We start from the raw sequence: 23,140 nt of genomic DNA, 5'->3' as shown, positions 1-23,140 counted from the left end.
CGCACCACTCAGCCTAACCCTGCGTGTTCGTCTACGCTGTACGTACGTGCGTTGAGCGTAAGCGGAACTGTGTACATTCAAAAGAGCGGTGAGGTCACACACGAACATCGAGCTTCTCTGGCTCTAAAAAGCTGTTTTGATTCTGTGTGGTGTCCAAACAGAAGATAGCCCCGTTTATTCATTTCTTTTATCCAGCGTGCCGCGTACTTAGAGCGCACGTTCCATGTTTGTCCCCGAGAAGCATACAAAGGCAACGGGGAGAGCAAATGGAGACAAGAGTCGGAGTTGGCCTCGGGGCGAATTCGATTACTCTTAACCGCGCACAATGTCGCAACGGCTCTCGGTCGGCCAACACGGGCATTCAATAAACATGGCAGATGAAAAGGGCATCCGGCTAGGTCTTGTGTGAGGCGGGCCGAACATTGCTTTGTTGAGAGCCCGCCTACTGCGTCTAAGGTGCTCAGGGGCATTCCTATTGTACTGTCACAAACAAAAAGCCAACGCGAAGATCTGGAAACAAACAATTAAAGAAAGGAGGAAGGAAGGGTCGCCTAAAAATCCAGGAAGCGGGCAATTTTCTTTGAGCGCTAGTTGGGTGGAAAAAATGCGGCCACGTGGATATTACAAGGCGCAAGAAGTCGATAACATGAATTTACTTACACAACGTTTTCATACACCTTAGCATTTCTCTCTCCAGTCCTATATTTCGGCTGTCTAGTGTATGCATGTGCTCACGCGTTTTTTTTTTTTTATTCTCGGTTTCATTTTGTCCCTCAAGGGCTATTTTATCCTATTGTTGCTTTACAGATTTTTCGCCAGGGTTGTATTACTGGAGTCCTTCACCAAGCCTCGATACTGCTGGGAGGTCTGCGCACTCATCCCACAGGTCTTCGGAGAACCTTGCACCCGCTCAGCAGTCAGGCGGTAAAGATGATAATATATCGACAGACACCTGCACTGGCGCTCGTTCCAGGGCCGTTGCCTGTCCTGTAGCATCTGTGGCGTGCTCTTTTATTTCTTAACTAACATGAACCAACTCACCAAGATAAAGAGAAGCGTTGGGCCAGTCTTGTTTGTCAGCTTTGGGGCAACTTGTTCAGAGCGTGAGTGAGGTTTATAGGCACAATGAAGAGAAAATTAGGTTGAGCTGTATTACTAAATCGCGCTTCTACAATATCTAGAGGGCAATTCTTAATTCGTGATAAGATACAAAAAATACAAAAACCGAAAGGTAGGTGGCGATTCCGCTTTGGGTGTTTCCTTACGAACCCGCCATGACGTCATGAATTTTGAGGGCATGAAATTAGTTTTAGTTAATATTGGATCGGCAACAAGGACTTGAGTGTATCTTAAAAGAGCCAAACACTGAATTTTGTAGCTGTTAACTTTTGCTGCACCACAGCGGGTCAAGTAAGTGAAAATACCTCACGCACTGACGTTTGCATTCGGACGCAAAATTAAAGAAAATCGAAGTTTGCACCTCATTTTTTCTTCTTCCAGAGAATTTCTTACTGTGAAAATAACTAAAATAAAGCTTTGAGGGAATACTTTACTAGTCTAAATCGATTTGCTGGTGATCTGTGGGCTCCAAAATATTTTGAGCCCCTGCAAAGAGTGCATCACCTTTGGCAACACAGCGTTGGGTGAAGCCATCCTCACAAGATAACAGGGCGTTTTTAAGGGAAGCATTCTTTTCCTTTTCCTCCTAATTTTCTGGCTCTGGCAGCTGGCAAGTGTTTGGGACGCTTCGCGGCTACCAGACTTAGGGCAAACAAGCACCGCATATAGTGCAAATCGAGCCGGCCTGTGACGGCAGGTGATTCACGTAAGCGTGAGCCTCTGCAAAGAGTGCACCACCTTCGGCAACAAAGCGTTGGGTGAAGCCATCTTCACACAAAAATAGTGGTCTTAAAGATGCTTTTATTTCATCTTCCTCCAATTTACGGGTTCTGACTGCTGCCTGTCGTCCGCTGTCTTTCAGGAATGACAATTACTAGCCATAATGTGAGAAAGCACAATACCTCTAGCACAGAAACCCGATATTGAAACCGTTACGCCAAAGACGCATGCACAAGCGGAACCACTGCAATTAGCGGTCTTGGATTATGCGGTCTAGGAGAGTCTTATTGTCCTCTGCATAAAAATTGAAGTCTAGATTACTTTGAAATTTATTCCATTCGAAGTACAGATAAATCGTAATAAACGAAGCCACAATAACGTCTGAAGCCCCAAGCACGAAGATCAAGCAAATTCATGTACTACCCATCATTCCAATGGTGGCTGAAAGATCCCGACGCCAGAGTTCTCTCTAGTAATTGTAGGAAACTCTATGGGGAAGGCACCTACCGCAGTGGCTTCGCGGCTTTGGTGGTGTGCTGCTCAGCACGAGGTCTCGGGATCGAATCCCGGCCGCGGCGGCCGCATTTCGATGGTGTCGAAATGCAAAATTCCCGTGTCCCATGTATTGAGGGCACAGTAATGATTCCCTGGGGGTCAAAATTAGTCCTGAGTTCCCCACTACGGCGCGCTTCATAATGAAATTGTGTTTTTGGCATGTAAAACCCTAGATCTTTGAACGCTTCGAACACTTTGTCTTTAGCTGATAGATTTTTGAAGCTTGTCTTAAATGGGGGGCAGGTTTTAAAGGTTTTTAGGTATTGTTGATGATTTGTATAGTGCTTTTAAACAACAAAGGTGACTTTACATCCCCTACTTTCATTTTATAAGCTTCTAACAAACAAGGCCAAGGGCTCGTTCTTACGCATCAACTTGCTGACGTCACGGGCCTGCAGTTCTTAGATTTAAAGCTGCCTTTTGAAGTTGGTCACGTCTGCAGGGCCTATAAACCGCGAGCCTTGGCCTAATTACTGCCGTATGATTTCGCACATTCTATGGTGGTGAAGCGAGCAGTATGTAATCTTTGCTTGGAATCAGCTCTGCAAAAATTGTGCGTGCACCAAATGCGATCTAGTTTCTCAATCCAAGTTGGACGCCTTCTGGAAGCTGGTGTCCCTTCGGCGGTGTCGTCAACGCTATAGCCGAGTTTGTACTTCAAGAAGTAAAGCTTGGAGCATGAAAGGCAAGAGCAGAATTCCAACGACCGAAGGCGACATCGGAGGTTATATCCTGTGTGCACAAGGTGTCACACAACCTCACTAAGGTTGCTAACCATCATGGTATTCCTCTGGCTATTTCTGCGCCCAACAAGCTTTCGAATATGTGCTCTCGAGTTTGCTGCTAAAGCAGGCGGAGCTGCCGCACTAGGCATAAGAAGCCCTTTGTGAAGTGCTCCAGAGGATTTGTATATGCAATTTCTGTGTGCCCTTGTGGGCAGCTATACATTGGACAAACCGAGCCTTGCGTGAATGGCCGTTTAAGGGAACATGCGCAAAAAATAAAGAAAAAGGAGGATAAGGGCGCACATAAGATGGCTCATGTTACCGCGTGTGGGTGTGACACTCGATTTTCTGAGATTAGCATTCTGGGCAGGAGCGGCAACACCTCTTCTAGACTTGCACTTGAGGCCTTCTTTATCAAGAAGAATAGAGATAGCTGTATAAGTGAGCTTTCCATCTCATTACTTGATGCTGAATTTGACTTCTTGCACAACCGCCCTTGATGTGCATGTGCCTTTTCTTTTTTACTTAGTATGCGTATGCGTGACAAGATGATATATATGTACAATTCTATTCTTCCATTAAACTTTTTATGAGTGTAGCACTTGTCTTTGTCCACCTCTCTTGTCTCAGTGGTTTTTATCACGCTAAGTTACTAGTCCAGTTATGGAAAACCAACTAGCCCAACAATCAATTTTTGAATACATTTCTCGTACATTAGGCAATTCGTTTTCGGTGTGTTCTCAGCAGTCCTCTGTCACCGACGTTCTTCTTTTCCAGATCGTGGAAGTCACATGACGAGCTAGGTTTTATGCCTTTTGTGTACGAAAAGGATTATACCCTCAAGATGTTTGTATTCTGTTTGGTTTGGTGAAGCCTTCCTGGGGACATCTCAAGAGGCTTTGCAAACTCTTGAAGTCTGACATCTGGCGCCAACTTCGACTTCTGCAAGACTGGCTGCACGTTGTGTGCCACCACGCTAATCCGGAACGGCTAGCCAGCAGGAAGCTGCGTGAGTTTAGACAACTTGCGGCTCAGATCACGGAGACAAGGTGGAGGACCATGCTCAGCTTCCTTCTCAAGTCTTCAATCACCAATCGTTGTGCACAGGGTAAGCAGGTGGTCGTTTTAGACCAAGTATCGCTTCCCGAGGACGTTTCAAGGCTACTGGAAAAAGGTCCGAAGTAGGCTGCTCCACCCTCCGTCCGGTCCAACGGCCTGGTATGGCTCAGTCGAGATGTTTCTGCAAAGTCTAGCCAAGGGGACCATGACCAGTTCCTGAAGGAGAGAATGTTCTGCACCTCAAAGTGTTCAAGCAGGGCTACTGACGTTCACACTAAAAAGAGGCTAGAAGATGTAGTGAAGTTTTTCAAATATAAAGAGCTTATGTTGTTGCAGTCAGATAAGGAAGGTGGTTAGATAAGGAAGGCGGACGGCGACGGGCATCGGTGGTCGCAGCGTTGTTACCGGCAAGGGCGATGTCACAAAAGCGTTCCAAAGCTGCAGGTTTGGCGGTGAAGCATCCTTGGTCCAGAAGGACCGTCAGGCACGGCACAACAAGGCAAATAGGCCTAAAGCTTCTACTGACATACTTTCACCCTGCTTCCATTTTACCTTTCCTCTACGCGCTCGCTCTCTGCAGTCTTTGGTAGCTGCCTGGCTCAGCATTTAGTTCCGACCAGCCAAGACTCATTAGATTGTAATTCACGATCGCCGTGGGAATACAGCTGCGATGTGCACAATTTTGCCGTTCTTTCTGTGCGCTGCTCACTGTGCAATTTCTTTCTTTTCCTTGTCAGGGATAGAATATTATACTTTGACTTAGCAACGAGGGCAATTTCCGGCACCCAGGGCATGTTTCATGCGCGCAGCATAGATTACACTCGTGCACCGCACTGTTGAAACACGAGAAAAACTGCAGCCACTGAATAAACGAAGCGAGATTACGTATTAACGAGAAGGAATGGGGTCACCGGAAACGAGTAAGGGCTGATTAAACGCGGAGCGCTCCTCTGAAATGAAAAGAAATGGGCTGGCAACAAACAGAACGCAAAAGGGCGATGTGGAACGTGAAAGAATAAGCCCGTTGGCAATTGGCTAAGCCCAAAGCGGAGTGCGTTGCGCCATAGAGCGAACCACGCTAATGTTGTGCTAGCAACGAATATGCAATAGTAACAGAGAAACGAAACACTGCGTAAATGGTTTCTTTTGCGCGATGCTGGTGCGCAACACGGAAGTGAAATATTTGATTCGGTTTGATGGGTGGAGTGTTCCAGAATGTTTTGCGCATGTTGTGTGTCCTTGCTTTTAACGTGTCACTGTACGTATCTTTTCTCGTCGTTTTCCTCTGGAGTAGCACACTAGGCATGCCTCCAGGCAATTATCTGCAGATGCTGTCTATCTACCTATGTTTAGGCCAGCTATGGCTGTAGGCCAGATATTCTGTAGAAAAGCTATGGATGACTCAAGCAGGAGCAGGTACAATTCAAAGAAGTGCTTAACACATAGAATGAAGTACAAGAAAATATTAAATACATAACACCAACATAATACAATAAAAGAACACTGAAGGAAATATTTAAAAGAGCAAGTTAGAGAAAAAATATTCCCTCTAAAACAAAGGCCAGCATTGACCACATTGACCCACACTATGCCAAAATTAATTTTTTTATAGATGCGAAAGATCTATTAAAAAAACCCCACGGCGATCGTTAATTACAATGGAATGAGCCTTGGCTAACCGGAACGAAATGCTTAGCCAGGCAGCTAACAGCAGTCGTTTGTATATATATATATATATTGTCAAGAGGCGTTATAGTTCGATTGCTAAAGCACTCAGATAGCAGAGCACCGCAGCAAGAAAACACAGAGCTTCGGCAACACAGGCACAAGGGTTCCAACCACACGTTGTCGTCGTCTTTCTCTAAGCAGTGCCTACTGCTCGTTCTTCTTCAGTACAATATATATATATATATATATATATATATATATATATATATATATATATATATATATATATATATATATATAACACAATTACCATGTACCATACAATCTATACCATGAGCGCTTTTGCCTTCCAATGAGTATTGTCTCGTAATTAAATAATATTCATCAGAGGGCACTACATACGAATGCGAATCAATATTGATAGGCTGTGACGTACGCCATCACTGGTGAGACACTTTCGCACGTACCGAACAGTCAACATGTCGTGACAGCTGCGCAACGGTCCATGTAGGTGGCTGCGCCACTGAACTAGATGAATAGCTGCCAACGTTTGGAAACAAAATAACTTGAGCAAGCCACGAAGTTTCGCGTAACTGAGCCTGACGCCAACACTCCGAAATTCACCGGTGGCCTGTTTTCATTTTTTTTTTTTTTTTTTGCTTGGTATTCCTAAATACTGTGGAACTTTTTAACAGCGGAGCTAAGCCGAGCCCTCGCCGGGCGGCGTCCGGTGTCGCGCAGGGGAGCAGGTTCCGGAGCTCACCGCCAGAGGGCGCGCCGAGAATAGGACGGGGGGGGGGGGGGGGCTCGCTGGGATGAAAGCGGAGCAATCAAAGGGGGGCGGGGGAGCGGACCAATCAGAGCGCGCGGGAGGAGTGGAAGCAAAGGGGTATAGGAGCAGCTGTTTGGCCATCGCGCGCCCTTTCGCGCCATGGATTCTGCTTGGCGTGAGCGGCAGCGCCGTCGTCACGCTCATCCCGAGCTTTGAGAGCGAGAAGCGCAAGCAAAGCGCCAGCGGAGGGAAGCCAGCCCCCACTTTCAAGAGACGCCACCCCAGGCTAAGCCCCAATTTCGAGAGTAGGAGGCCCAGCAGAGACGTCGACGCAGGGAGATTCCTCCCACGGAGGGTGCCGATAGACAGTTCAAGAGAATTCCTCGACCGTGAGTGCAGTCACAGCTGCAAGGTGTGTTATAGACTGTGGTTTCATCACAACCTCACGCAACTGAAGAGTGTGCGCAATCCGGAACCGAAGCTCAAATCTAGCAAAACGATGACAACGAGACAAAAGACATATATGAAAATCGCGTTAAACAAGAGTTCGAACTTGAGAAAACGACCACCAGCTTCGCTGTTTTGACAGCTCTCACTGCGTGGAACTGGCTTTGCATTTTTTCTTCAGCTTTTGTCAGCACAAAATCGGCGTTCCGCAGCATGATTTGCATCGCTCGATACGTACACTGGCAGACTGTGCTTGAGCTTTCGATTGGAACAAATCCGGAAGCTTTCAAAATGCCATTTAGCTCTTCAAAAACAACTTTCCCGTTGGACGCTTCGGCCAGCATCGAGCCCATTGCTTGACGACTAGCGCGCGTGCCATCTCAGAGCAAAAAAAAAAAAAAATTTTGCAAATGCCGCTACAGTGCTAATGTCCCAGCTGTGCATTCAACCTATTATTCACGGATGCCAGAAGAGCCCCCTCCCAACGTTTTTCAATGCGGCGCTAATCACGCTTGAAATTGTACTTTAATGTGGCTTGAATAAAATACAAATGAGGCTGGCGATAATTGGTTTAACTGATCGGCACTTATCAGTCATAAAAATTTTCAAATGCAAAGAAAGAAAGAAAAATATTGCTAATGTGTGTTCTGTAGCCTTCTCTTAGCTTTCCAGTCAATGGCATTTTCCTATAGTGCATGGTTTGGCCTCCCAATTTGAATTTCTCTGTACTATTGCCTCTTTTCGACCACCTACTGACATACCCGCAAACTATCGCTGCCAACACCAAGAATAACACGCACTGTCAAAACTGGCGTTCCACTTAAGTTCCTGTGACGTAGTCTTCATTTTACGACATCGCTTCTACAGGAAACTGCATTCAGCAAGCCTGCGGAACGCGGCGCTGAGAGCACAGATAGGAGGCGATTCTCGCGACCTTCAGAATAGCTTCGTGATGCTCCACCAGAACAAGTGCGCTTCGAAGTCCCTGTGAAACCAGAGCCAGGATGCATAGAGTATCATACAATATCACCTAGAGGGAAAACTGCCACGCCGACGTTGTGTGCATGGGAATGCGGAGATGTGGTGGCTACAAATTGGCATCCTTCTCGGAGAGTCAGGGCAACTCCAAGCCAGGCGTGACTAGAACCATTGCGTCTGTCGCAATGGTACATTCTATATAAGAACAACACTAAAGAGATGTGTCATTCTCTTTCACACTACATAACAACATTTGTCATGCAATAATTATGACTTGTACTTAAACGTACAGCTATATGAAACACAAAAAAGTACCAGTAAGCCGCTTAATTTGAAGGACAGACGACAAAAAGTCACTGCTCGCTGTGCGACAGTTTGCCGTGTGTACTTGCTTTTCATTGCTCGCTTAGGTGAGTAAAGTTTCTTAAAGGGACACTACAGCGAAACAATAAATCAGTTTAGACGAATGAAGCATTGTTTGAGAACTCTGCAGGCAGTCATTTAAAAAAAAATAGTTTGATGATTAGATGAGAAGATGAAGGTCCAAGTATCAGTATTTGAATTTCGCGCCGAAACCCCAGCACCGGTACGTCAGCGTGACGTTAGGGATTCCAAAGTATGTTTTCGCATTTGGGCCGCGTTGGCTGAATAAAGGTTCCCGAAACTTGCCATGTTTAATATTTGGTTCCTTTAGAATACAATGTAGTCAATCTGTACCGCTATATATATTTAGTAGACCCTAGAAGTTGCCATCAAAATCCAAGACGTCACAGCAACCAGGTGCGGGAACTTAAGTAGGCGTCGCCACCCGTATTTCGTTCTTGCGCTTTTTCTGGCTTACCAAACGTCTTATCGTTGTAAGGGTGGTGTTTTTGGTGTTGTAGAATGGTAATTTATTGATGCAGAAGAAATCATTTTTCACTTTAGTGTCCCTTTAAAAGATGTAGTACAGGTGAAATAAAACATTTTATGAAGATATTGTTCTAGAAAAACTTCATCTGTGCAGTTATGACCATGTTTTAGGTCAAGCCAACTTCTAGACAAAGCCTCGCACACCCACATTTGGGCATCCCCGACGTGGCGCGGCGCTCGCTGTGAAATTCGCATAGACGGTGGCGCCAGACTTCCCTCTTTGTAATATTGTAAGAATGACAGGACACGAACAAGCGTCCTGTGTCCGTCTGTGCGTTCTTTTGCCTGTCCATGTTTGAAGATTTTGTGCACTATATGCTAGTTAACATGTCATACCGACAAGGTCAGACCTCTTTCAAGGAAGCAATCGTTACCTAATTGTTCCGACGCTTCTCGAGCCGCCCGAGCTGGGGAGAGCCAGCTATCCCGACTGTTGTGAAAAACTCATCTCCAATCAACCGTCCTTTTCACCCAAGCTTAGGAGCGACATAAGAGTCTGGACGTGTGTCTCTGATGTTCTGCAAAACCGTTGCTGCAGGGGCATCTCCACCTCCCACGCTGTGACGTAGCGCGTCATGCTACATTGCCTCTTGCACCTCTAAGACCGATTCGGCGAGTGTTCGCCATAGTAGGCGAGGTATTACGACAGCTACGGCCCCTCTTATTAGCCATCCATCACGTCACTATGTTGTCCAGTCTAAGGTCAAAGGTGAGGCCAATGTCTTAAATGAAGGAATCTCGACAGCTTTCAGTTTCCTACTCAACTATGCAAACATTGTTTGTAACTGCGACATGGAAAGGACTGGTGTTGTTCGTGAAACGACGATAACATTGGCGAAATAGCTGAAGGCACGGCGGAACTTTTTTGTCCGGTGGGGCTGCTTCTAGTTATAACCTATCATCCTGTACATAATTCTAATTAAAGATTATCCCCGCAATACTGTGTAAAATAAAGTCGTTGCTTCTTGTTTCTTGTTACTTCTAGTCCTCACTTCAGCATTTACCTCAGCGCAAAGAGGCCGGCGACAGAGTGGGCCAGTTATACTTTTGAGGGAAGACCTAACTCACCTCTCACAGTGCATGCACATGCAAAGGAAACTCGCTCTCCTGAACTATATAACATTCATCTCTTTCCGTGCGCATTCGCCGCGCCGTTTTCACAACGCGACAACAATCCATGAAAAGCTGAAATAAAAGACATAAACACCACCGACAGTAGACAAGTGAAACTTCAGGAGGAGCATCGACGATGCAACAACACAACTACGCCAGGTCGAGAACAGAAAGGCCGGAAGCGGAAACTTAGTTCCGCGTCGTTGCATTCCGATGACCAGGACAGCACTCACACCCGCGCAACCAAACAAAAACGCGTGAAGTCATTAGTGCGGGCCACCAACGTGTTACGGGGACAGGAGAAACAGCGGCACTTCGCACGCGACGTGAACTTTGTACACGCAGAGCGCGCGCTAAGAAGCACTCGCGCAGCAATCAAGCTTTCCTACTTTTCCTTGCGTCTTGTTCATTCCAAGTATACAGCGGCGCGAGCGAAACTTTCGCGGGCTTAAGGTTTCACTTTGTCTCCCAGTTCTGTTGCCTGCGGACTGTTTCTGCGCTAAGCACAGCGAAGGTGTCAGAGAAAGAAAACAAAATCCAGCAAGATGTTCTTTATTTCTTACCATACGGGCACTAATTAGAAGCAGTTCCAAATGCGCATCTTTAAGGCTTTTCCCGGAAACAAAGTTTTATTCCTTCCACTGCACGCGAACACAGAATGCACTTACTTGGCAAGCTGCCGTGCGAGGCTTTTAGTGGGCCCACACAAACGTGTAATGCAGCGGCCCACTTGTTTTTGAGCAGGGCCAGGAACGGTGCTGGTGGTTCTCTTTATTGCGTTCATTAAAGAGCTTGCCCATTAGGGAAAAGTCTTGATTTCCCTGTAGCTTACACGTGGAAACAAACCAAGAAAACTCTATGTTAAGTACCCATAGAGACAGCTTGACTTCACAGCCGAAAAATACACCATGGTCCTTCTTCGGCGTATCCCTGTCGCGCCTCTTATTTTGTAGCTAGATGGGAGTGGCCTAGAGGCACCCTTTTCCTATTATATTCGAACAAGCGGGGGGAGGGGGGTGGGGGTCAACGCTGCATGCTATATGGCTGCGGCCGTGACTCTCTATGTCCTATTTTCCATTTTCCTCGGTCTAGAGTAACAAATACAATTTCTCTATTTTGGTTGAGATCGCTGCATTTCTTTATTTCGTGTCTCTCTCTCTCTCTCTCTCTCTCTCTCTCTCTCTCTCTCTCTCTCTCTATTAATTAGTGTATTTATCTTTAACGCGGCGAAAAATGACCGGACAAGAGCTGGAGCTGGAGCTGGTGCTGTAACAGCGAAGTGGAAACAGAAGCCCCGGCCAATCTCCTCTCCGCTGGTACAGCTCAAGCCAATCAGCAGCGGCCGAAATGGACACGCCAGGTGGACTCTTACAGAATACCCCCCCCCCCCCTCCCTCCTTGATTTGTCCTGTTTTATATCTCGCTACTCCCCATCCTCTGTGCCGTTCGCGACTCAACTTAAGCTAAATAGCCGCGCTTCAAAGGTTCATCTTCCCGTTTCCTTATCTTATTGGAAAGTTATCTCGTAGAAATTAGTAGTATTTCATGAGGTTGCGAAATATTCGCCAGGTGTTTCATAACGCTATATACAGACAAGGAACAAAAGCCTGTTGTGAAATTGGACTTTGCGTTGCGTATTTTGGCGCATGTTACGACAACCATTGGCGAGGGGAAAGGGGGGGAAGCTTAGGGGCTAAGTTTTTGTCATTCACAACCATATGAATCCGACAGATAATGGAGCCAAGGCCTTGTAGAAATTATTTGTTGTCTCAAGTGAAATGCAGAAATCATAAGGTAAAAGGAAATGAAAGTGGGAGCGAAAACAACTTGCCGTTGGTGCAAGTTACAATACAGATTGTACAAGAATACAATACAAAAATAATTTTTTTTTTGCTCTGCAGCACTCTGTCTCACGTGTCAAAAGATATCTGCGCCTCCACTTACATTTTCCATGGGCAAGATTGTAGCAAGCTGTAAGCCGACACTACCGCTCGACAGCCACATCCACCGAGCGGTCGGGTCATGCGTTTAAGGTTTATTGTACTCCTTTTACAAAGCTCATGTAAATACAGCGGAATAAACGTGCTGCAAAAACAGCACAATGAATGTACTCGAACGCATGACCCGGCAGTCTGATTAATGTGACTGCCGAGTGGTAGTGTTGGCGCACAGCTTGATACAATCTTGCCATTGTCCGATGTAAGTAAGAAAACATGTTTTAACCTCGTCAGACAAACTGCCACAGAGCGAGCACATAATAATAATAATAATAATAAAAAAGCAAAAAATGGGTGACACGGTATTGAACCCAGGTTCTCGATGTAGAAAGCCGAAATTTCCCAGCAACGCCAACGGCGGGCTTCATGCAGATATTTCTGCACTTGCTATATTAACAATTGACAGCAAGCTTTAGAAGTTTCTGCCGCATAAGTTTTGTTGACTTCGTCGTTTAAGACCAATTCTTGTGCAGTTTACGTACTACGTTCTACTATAACCTTTTACCTTTGACATGTTTAACGCCTACAGATACTCTTAGAAGTCTCTTTCGTTAAAAAAGAGCTCTAAGCCAAGCTGGCAATTGCTGCCTTCGAAGTCAGCTACTGCACATAGATCCTCTGTTAATGTGTGCCGAACCCCGCCTAGTACATCAAATCTAGGCAAGGCATGCATGTACAGGTATGATGCACAATTCTGTACGTATTCTAACCAATGGGGAAGCAGTGTGAAGCTTCGCGCGGGATTTGCGGAAGACGTTTCTCCTTGTGGATCAATCATATCTTTAGGACCATTAATAAATGTTCGAGCGTACGCCTAGCGCATCTTTAGACACTCTGTGCAATAGAACTCCATTGCGATTCTTGTTCCCTTCCCAGGCTACCGTCAACGCAAACTTCTACAATGTTTCGCGGTCTTCGTAACACCTCGCTCAATCGAGGTACTTTCGATCTCGATCTAGCCCCATCGGGATCGAACATCTAGAAGGCCATTGGCTCCCTTCCGCAACTTGCGCGCATGAGCCTATCGCGATGGAGAAATTCGATCTAAAACGACGTCGATCGCAATTGAAAGTCCCAATGCAAAACCGGTATAAGACAGGCACGCAAATTGTGTCATTTTTATCGCCACGCTCCCAACGCGCTTGCTATCGTTTATTCGCCCGCAAAAGGGCAAAAACCTCTTATCATTTGCGTCGTGTAGCCACCGAGTCAGCGGCTTTCGTGGCCAGAAGTGAGGTCTTGGTGTATCGGCTGACCCCGGACTATCCCAACTCCGGCAACCCTTGGCCCAAATTCCCTCTGCGGCCGACCTTATTCTGCAGTCAACGCCCGCAGTTGGGCAAAAGCCATCATCGCGCACCGCCAGTTCCCAGCGGACGGAGAAGTGCGTACAAGTTTGCGCGCGCCAAAAGCAGACTCAATCAGCGACGCCTTCAAGGAGCGGCCACAAAACGGGGCACTTGTTTACTCTTCGCCTCATTTATTGCTCTTTCGAATGCCTTTTTTGATTGCATCCGGCTTTCGTTGGCTTTAGTGGCTCGCGCCTGGCTCGTCCTTGAAGCGGTATGCACTCTATGAATCTGAACTCCTGTTTTCTCTATCTTTCACTTTTCCACCCCCCATCCGCACGTACGGCTTCCAAGTGGACAAACTGTAGTTAACCTACCACCTTTCCTCCTCCTCCTCCTCCTCTTCATGTAGTGTTCATACGCGTGCGTGCGTGCGTGCGTGCGTGCGTGTGTGTGTGTGTGTGTGTGTGTGTGTGTGTGTGTGTGTGCGTGTGCGTGTGCGTGTGCGTGTGTGTGTGTGTGTGTGTGTGTGTGTGTGTGTGTGTGTGTGTGTGTGTGTGTGTGTGTGTGTGTGTGTGTGTGTGTGCGCGTGCGCGTGCGTGCGTGCGTGCGTGCGTGCGTGCGTGCGTGCGTGCGTGCGTGCGTGCGTGCGTGCGTGCGTGCGTGCGTGCGTGCGTGCGTGCGTGCGTGCGTGCGTGCGTGCGGGCGCGCGCGCTCAGGGACCCAGAGAGCAGACAAATATAGCTAGTAACTAATGACGTCGAGAATGCGAGACTTAACGAGTGTTTTAATAGCGAATGAAACAGCTTTGGGTTGTAACACATCGGCAAGAAGAATTTTCAGCCAAATTTACCGCGTAGCGACCCGCATCCTTGGTGTAAGGTCCAACGTATGGTTGATTCTAGCTTAGCGACTGCGGTGTGCTTTACCGCTTATTCAAGGAGCGTTCTTGGGAGATGGTAACAACGTCACTAATTGTAGTGTGGTTTTGAAACTGTTCTATAAGTTGTTGTAAGGACTTAACCGTTTGGTGTTCACAGCAGTACGCACGGAAGCGACAGGGCGCAAACGTTGCCTCACTTCCCCAGTTTTAATTGCACGCAGCCAAACATAAATGGAACGAAAGAGCTGCGTGTTGGATGGATCTGCCCTGTACGTAACTTGCTTGAAGTAAACAACGTTAAAGCAGGATGTATACGACAAGAGAGAGAGAGGAATACAGGAAAGCAGGGATGTTAACCAGTCGATAGTCTGGTAGGCTACCCTACGCTGGGGGATGGGAGAAAGGGAAGAGAGAGAAGGGAGAGAGAAGGTGTAGATACGTGTACGGACAGCACTTGAGTTAAAGCCGCTCGGGCAAACCAGAAGTTCTGAGAAAACCCAAAAGTGCCTTCACTGCCTTCTGAGCCGATGATCGGTCGGGACGGTGCTCTAGTAACGTCTGTTCACTCATAGGATGATCATCTAATTTCCTCAATGTGTTGGACAAAGATTGTCTTTGTGCTTTAAATTGAGGACAATGGCACAATAACTGGTCAATGTTCTCCTCGCATCGGCAAACATCACATGCAGGACTATCAGCCATTCCAATTAGTGCTGTGTAGGCATTCGTGAAGGCAACTCCAAGCCATAACCGGCACAGAAGAGACGCTTCACGTCGGTGTAGACCAGCTGGAGGTCTGAGTTGAAGTGACGGGTTTAGTCTGTGCAGTCTTGTGCGCCTTGTATGTACGGTATTCCACTCTGCTAAGGAGATCGTGCCTGCTAAAATGCCAAGTGGTCTCACGGCGTCGGTCCTTGAGAGAGGAATGGGGACGCAGCGGTCTTCTTGGTTTGATGTCCGAGCTGCCTTATCGGCGTCATCATTTCCTATGATACCGCAATGACCTGGTATCCACTGGAAAGAGATATCATGGCCTTTTCTCTTAAGTGATGGACAAGTTCCACGATTTCGCTCGTGAGCTGATAATGAGCTGCATGTCGGAGAAATGACTGCACACAATGCAAGGCCGGCCTTGAATCGCAGAAGACTGCTCATTTTCTAGGACTTTCAGCCTTTATCCCATGAAGCGCGTCGCGGAGAGCCGCGAGCTCTGCAGCTGTAGACGTAGTGACATGGGAAGTCTTGAACCACTCGGTTATTCTCATTGCTGGTATAACTACGGCGCCACCGGAACTGGTTGATGAAGTTGATCCATCAGTGTAGACGTGTGTGCAGTCGCTGTATTTTTCGTACAAGAGAAGTAAAGTTAGTTGCTTGCGCGCTGATGATGGCAAGTCCGACGACAGGAGAATAACACACAAATAATGATCTTACTCTACAAAGGGCTACTCCAGAACGACTTGTAGTGGCAGAGTTTGTGGAAGCTACGACTACACGCGGCGTTTTGCAAAAATGCATAGCGTTATGAAAGTTTACACAACGCTATATATTCCCTGCAATTCAAGAACACTACACACGACGACGCAATGCACGATGCGATGCATTTATGTGGCAGAGAAAATGCCCAGATTTTGCTATTTTCCTCTACCTCTCCCATACCGTCCCACACGCACGAAAACACAGCGCGGAGTGGATACCTCCCGCCCCCTGAAAGAAACGATGTGAAAGAGCCAGTAGCGGCCACCGATGTCAAGGGGTTCTGTTCTGGACATCGTCTTATTCCACCGTATTTCCGAATCCGCAATCGTGTCAGCTTTGATTGGCCTAAAGGGCTGCTACGGCCTCCGTGATTCGCTCAAAACGCCGCCATTGCAAAATTTGACAATGTGACGGAATTTCGACAGTGTCCTGGATAGGGCAGTCAAGAACGCTACTAGAAGGTGCGCAGACCAATCCAGCCAGAGTCAGTGCAATCCCGTTTACCTGCCTATCACATCACTATTCTCCCATGAGCGTCACCTACGTAAGCTATGCCACGTAATCTAAAGGGGACGGTATAGAAAGAGAGCGACCTTAACCAGGTAATCTGCCATGTGAACACTTCAGCGCTTGTGTGGCATAAAGAGGAATGCATAGCGGAGCAACGGTTCGCATGACGGTCGCATCCCACCGAAGGCTACGCTAGATCTACACTACATTACTCCCCCCTTGCGTAAGTATGGCCATTTTTACCGCGTTACTAGAATAAAACGTGACTTCTCATTGCAGTCACTGAAATGTCGCGGTGCTAACGCTCTTTTATGTATTTTGCACAGTACTTTTGCATTAACAGACCATACTCTTTGCCGCTTCATCTACCAGAGGGCCCTTCATGGCCGCTTCATAATATGTTGAGTTTCATAGGCACACACAGTCAAACGCAAGCTATCAAACTATGCGCATTGCGTCGCACAAGCGCAAGCTATCAAACTATGCGCTTTGCGTCGCACTATTGCCTAGTGTAACCATATTCCAACCACGAAACATTTCGCACTAACTTGCATGCATTCTACTCCTGATAATGCACAATGCTTTTTCATCGTATTTTACACGTTTTTTTCTTCTTTTGTATGTACATTTGTTATCTTTTTTTTTATTTGGTGTTGAACTTTTTGCCCTGTGTAATATATTACCTCCCCCTCCTCCCCACTTTACCGAATACCCTTCAATGGGTCTGTATATGGTATCGTAAATAAACATCAAGCCAAGTACTTAATATGCATCATGGCGTCTTGTCTCTTACAAGCACCTGCCAGCGAATGACAAATTATTCCCCATGCACAAATCATGCTCGGACTGAATCATGGGCGCCTTCTGTTTGTCGGACTAACGTCAATGCTGTTTATCGACCCCTCCGCTTTATCATCGCCCATCTTCCCTCATCCTGTCCCTAACAACATCCGCTTTCACTGCCGCATCAGACAGTATCAGGCTACAGGCTAGAGGTCTTGCGTCTGCATTTCCCACCCTTTTTTCGTAAGGAACATCGTCCTCCATACTGAGGAGAGCAAAGCAACTCTGGTTTTATGATGGAGAAGGGCAAAGTAATGCCGCAAGATGTTAAGTCAGCAACAAACGTTGCAACCGAAAGTGTTCAGCCTGCGACAAAAAGAAAAAAAAATGGGCGTGTTTTTTTTCTTTATTATTCTTGTTTACAATTTGCCATAGACAGAGGCATCTCGCGTCTTCGCGAAATAGACAGGGCAACGCCAGAAGCAGCGGCAACAAGACGCCCCAGAACGCCGGGACAGGAAGAATAATTTCGAGACATCCGCGGCAACGACACAGGGGCTTAGATTTACGCCGCTCGCTTCCTCGCACGAATAGGTCTCGTCGAAGAGCCACATATTTCACGTCGTCTTCTACGACCCGGCCCTCCGGAATTCGGCGTCAAAGCGTACGCTGTCTTGGCCCCCTTTTATGTTATTCTCTTTCTCAACTAGAAACACCACGAGGCTTACAAGATTGCGCTCTCCTAGCCACTTCCAACGCCACTATGGGCTTATACTCTTGAACAAGCGTCCTCTCTCAAGTTATAGATCGCCTCGGAGTCGGGATCGTCGCCTTGACGCATGCTCCTTCGTGGGTCTCCGAGCCGAGCGCGGTTAGGCACACAAACGCGCGGCGCCACTGCTTCCTGCAACACAACCAAAACCGCCATCCTCGCTCACATATCTCTGGATTGATAACCTCGGCAAGCGGAAATGTCAAAACGCGGTGTTGCCGGCATTTTGTCTCTGCCGCCGGCCCTTCCGCGGGCGTCTTCTTTGCGTCGGCTTGTGTACTTTACGGAGGTTTCCGGGGCAACCAATGCGATTGATAAAGCGCAGTGCCGGCTGAGCGCGGGGGCGATTTGCTCCGGCGCCCCATTGCATGCTCTGCCCGTCTCTTCCCACGTTTGAGAGAGAGAGGGACGTCGCCTGACGTGTGTCCTGTATATCCGCGTACGTAGCTTCAAGAAACGAATGGCAACACGCGTAAAGTTGTGTGTTAAAAGATAACGTTAACGTACCGATAAATATATTGATATCTGCGAATATACACATTAAAAGATAAATTTAATTCCACATATCACCATACCAAAAGGTAACGCTGAATAACAGCAAAACATATATGTATATTTCCACAATGAAGAAAGTGGAGTACAGAAAATCGAAACGGCAATGAATTCTCACGGCACGTTTTAAGCCCGTAATTTTCGAAACTGGTTGTAGGTACGGTTTTCCTCGCAAAATGTTAATGCTATGATTACTGGCTGAGTTTAAGCCTGCAATTACAACTATCCCCCAACAAACAAATAAAAATCAATTATTGAAACTTTGTCAGTTTAGTCGAATTGGTGATTGGCGCTGAAATCCTGATGTATGCCGCTGCTCTGAAGCTTGAGCAGCAAAAATTACCGTCTTATCTCGAATTTCGTCTGCATGCTACTCTGCTTGGAGGGATTAATCGGGGACAGGTAGTCTTTAGGAGAGGCATGGCGAGAGAAAAAAAAAGCAAGAAGAAATATTATCATGGTGTGTATAGGTGTGAGAAAAATGATGGTGTCGATGTACACACGCTAAATGTTGAATTTAGCTCAGTCAGTGTCTTAAATTAGTAAGAAAAAAACGTAAATCTTGAAGTTGTTTTGAAGAGAGAGAGAGATAGCAAAGAGAGGAAAGGCAGGGAGGTCAACCAGACGAGCGTCCGGTTTGCTACCCTACACTGGGGGAAGGGAAAGGGGGAACAGAAAGAGAAAAGCGGGATAGAGGGAACACTGTCTGTGCACGCAGCAAAGTGCTTGGAAATCAGTCAAGTCAAAGCAAGTGCTCCGTCGATACGTTCATAGCTGGTGATGCAAGTTGAAGGTACCAGTGAAGACCAAGGATCCGGTGGGCGTCAGCAGTACGTTGCAGTGCGTGGCAGTATATCTTTAAGCTAAACCCCAGCCGTTCTGACTTCAGTGCGAATATAATGATGCGGGTAAGCCATGATGCTTACTCAAGAGTTGCAAGTACTGAATTGAGAGCATCTAGCACTTGCATTGCACTTCGCGCTGACGGAGTGTGCAGGTTATTTAAGAGTATACGAAGGATATTCATCAGAGACCGGAGCATCATAACGACTTGCCGGTCTTCTTCGGGCAATTTGTCAGGAAGTCGCGCTGTTCGCTCTACAGTCGTGCGCAGCTGTATCACTTGACGTGGCTCCGGCTCTGGTTGTGGCATCAGCTGCGGCATCGCCTCCGGTTGTGGCATCGGCTGCGGTATCACCTCCGGCTGTGGCATCTCCTCCGGTTGTGGCCTCGGCCGTACCACCGACTGTGGCATCGGCTGCGGCATCAGCTGTGGCTTCGGTTGTGACTTCCGCTCTTGTTCTGGCTTTGGCTGTTGCTTTAGTAGTGAGGACCAAGTTGTATTGTTCTCCGCCATGGCCTTGTCCGATTTAGATTGAATTGTCCCAGGCCTACGGGGCAGAGGAGGAGGTGATGTCGGATGGGGCGTACTCTTCATAGAGGTATCAGCGTTCTTTGAAGTCCGGCTGCGTCGGGAGCGTCGCTTTCTAACGGCCGCAACAGCTTCCCGACGAGACGAATGGTCTCTCGCCATCTGCTTCAAGATCGCCTTTTCCTTCTTAATTTTGGGGCAGTCCTTCGAGGAAGCATCATGGGACCCAAGGCAATTGGTGCATTTGAGAACCGTGGCTATATGCCTAGGGCTAATATGCTTCCCTGCTCAAGTGGTTCTCGGGCAGCAGAGCCCCTTCCACTGAAACAACGAGTCCCGATTCCGTCACTGCAAGCAGGATAATACAACGAAATCTGTTCCGCTGTTTCCAGCGCACTGAATTTTTCACAAAAAAAAGACTGATGGTGAGTCCAAGACGGCGCAGGTACACATAATGGTGAATGTGGCGTTCATTAGGATCCAATGGTATACATTTTCTAGCGGTGACCTGGAATCTGACGTGGAGGCCTTCATTTTAAGACGGGGACCACGACACCACCGGACTCCGATTCTTGGCACCACGGACTCTACCGCAGAGGTAGCCCCACTGATGTGTATCGCTTAAACTGGCCTGAATTTGTGCGCTTAATGTTTTCTGTTTTTAGACAGTCTTTCGAAAAAAGAAAAAGAGGTGGGGTCAGTATAGTGAAAAAAGTGATGCTGATGAAGCGACAGACTTCACAGGCGATTTCTTTTCCATTATTCACGGATCAGATTCCGTAAACCACATTCGCCAGAATTTCTTTAACTGTATACTCGTGCTCGGCAGCTGGAGATCACGTGTATCTGCTGTGAAACTTTATTCGTAGGAGTTCATTCTTTCAAGTACATAAGCTTATTTTGTAAAATAAAGCTCAATATTACTGCAATACAGAGTGAAAGAGATTCAGATGACATCGTTAGATAAAAAGAATGGTTCACAAGAATTATGTATATATGGGGTGGTGATCCCACATAACAGTCTTGCTGTAATGGTCCCCAGAACTCCTTGTGGAACTCAACAGATATTTCATCTTCTATCAAACTAAAGAGAAACAGAAAATTCTGCGCGCTAATATTGTTCTCGATTAAGCACTCTCTTCTTCAGCCTCATCCACACCTTCTTCGCCATTAAGATGCAAAAAAACATTCCGCTGCTTTCGTCGAGCTAACCGGAAGCGTGCTTACACAGGGGACAGTACGAAGCCACAAATTTACTCCTGCCTGGAATGCAGTGCGTTGCTTAAATGGGAATGCCAGGTTTATACGACTCTTCCCGACTTGAAAGCTGTCTCGTTCGTGTTCAAATTTTGCACATTGGTAGCTTTTGCATCGAACTTAGTTTATTACCGCTATCACGGCCACTACTTTGCCTTCTATTTCGTGCGCAATAAATCCGAAGCGGGTACCGCCCGCCGCGGCACCACTCAACACATGTCGATTCCGCTTCAACAGGACGCTGATGTCATCTGTCACAGGCGTGGTGAACACTTCGTTTTCACCATAGCCGAGGCAGGTGGCGCCACAGTTTCCTTGTAGTGGTATGGAACGCTTTTGGGTGGCGTCACCGCCGGCGACACCCACTTCTGATTTATTATGCACGAAACAGGTAAAGTAATGCCCGCAAATGCTGTAATAAACTGCCATCACTGCAAAAAAAACTACCTCCGTGGAAAGTTTGAGTGCAAACGAGACAGCGGTCAAGTCGGGAAGAGTAGTTAATACACAGCGTTCTAATGCGTGCACCACACAGTAGAAGCAATGAGCCTTTATACGAGTTAAGACTTCGGAAAAGTAATACAGGTGACCGTAGTGCAGGGGAAGAAATAGTTGAATGGGCTAGCCACCAGTGAATGAAGGCGTTAATCAATATCGGTGCCCTGTTGAAGCAGCTCGGACCACACAAGGGGCTGGCAGTGCGCCTGCGTTCTTGGACGTTGCCTAATGCATTTTTTTATTTGTTCTTTTTTTTTTTTTGGGGGGGGGGGGGGGGGGGGGGACGTTGTAGCCGCGAGGCCACGTAAATGCGCGGATATCTTGTTTAATGCGCACAATAATGAGAACAGAGACAAGAGCGACACATACACGTAGACAAACAGGATCACCTTCTCACTGCAGCAATATGTCCAAAGCTTTCAGCTTACAATGTACCGCCAGTTCTAGCAGCGACCTGCACAGGAAAAAGATCGGGAGGGGGTACGGTAGTGGCCGGGTCACACGACGGTGGCTCCTCGTTTTTGCCGAGTTGCCCTCTTTCGGGTCGGCGACAATATAACCGAGACGTAGCAGAGACACCCTAACCGAAAAGAAAACAAAACTCCCATGGATGGCGAGGGTTCCGTGACACAAGGATATTACAGGCCGGACCACTACACTGCCGCTTTTTCGCGCTCTCACACTCAGCCCCAACGCACACACACACACACACACACACACACAAGCACCAAGGCGAGGCTATAAAGAGCCGAAAAGGAATGAGGCTCAGGATCAGAGTAAAATAGGATAGGACGAGCACAGAAAAGGGCGTGAGTGAGGCAGGGACTACGTATGTGTGGGATAGAGAGAGTGCGTTCGTTCGTCAAGACGCACAACTCGATTGGGAAGAGCTGTTTCATTTTACGAGCTCCTTCGGGCCGCGATATTTTACTGCTCCCTGCGCAAAAGCGGGCGGCAGTGAGGCGCCAGGCCCCAACGGTACGTTATGTGGGAAATAAAAATTGACCCTACGTCACAGGACGAAGTAAAGAATGCGCGCAAGCGTGTACGTATACGTGGATTGAGATTCCCGGTTATTGCCTCAGGAAAGGAGAAGGCCAAATGAAAAGCGAGATGTTTTGCCCCCTCAAGTTCGTGGTCTACGCCCGCAATGTTGCTTCCGCTTTTCTCGACCCGTGAGTAACCCCAATATTCGTCGGCTAAGCGTTCGGTACGGCACAAAAACTGCGGCGCAAAAGAAACTGCGCAAATGACGACGATGGAACGACCATGGCGGCATCACGGCTGAGACAACTTGGGCCACAGACAGACAGACAGACAGACAGACACAGACAGACACAGACAGACACAGACAGACACAGACAGACACAGACAGACAGACAGACAGACAGACAGACAGACAGACACAGACAGACACAGACAGACAGACAGACAGACAGACAGACAGACAGACACAGACAGACACAGACAGACAGACAGACAGACAGACAGACAGACAGACAGACACAGACAGACAGACAGACAGACAGACAGACAGACAGACAGACAGACAGACAGACAGACAGACAGACAGACAGACAGACAGACAGACAGACAGACAGACGCAATGTTCGTTCCCTCCTCCCATAGTCTCGCTCCATCGTTGCTCCAATAACCACCCTTGCTGAAACCGGTGACGAT

The 23,140-nt window shown here is 47.4% G+C and overlaps 1 protein-coding gene across 2 annotated transcripts in view; it reads right to left on the bottom strand.

Annotated features, from left to right (window-relative positions):
- LOC129385276 (uncharacterized) overlaps positions 1–23,140 on the bottom strand; it is a 610,699-nt gene that overhangs the window by 529,417 nt on the left and 58,142 nt on the right. The window lies entirely within an intron of this gene.

Source organism: Dermacentor andersoni, chromosome 7 (assembly GCF_023375885.2).
Source record: "Dermacentor andersoni chromosome 7, qqDerAnde1_hic_scaffold, whole genome shotgun sequence".
Classification (NCBI taxonomy): Eukaryota; Metazoa; Arthropoda; class Arachnida; order Ixodida; family Ixodidae; genus Dermacentor; species Dermacentor andersoni.
The sequence above is the reverse complement of the archived record's forward strand: the minus strand, read 5'-3'. Positions and strand labels throughout refer to the sequence as shown.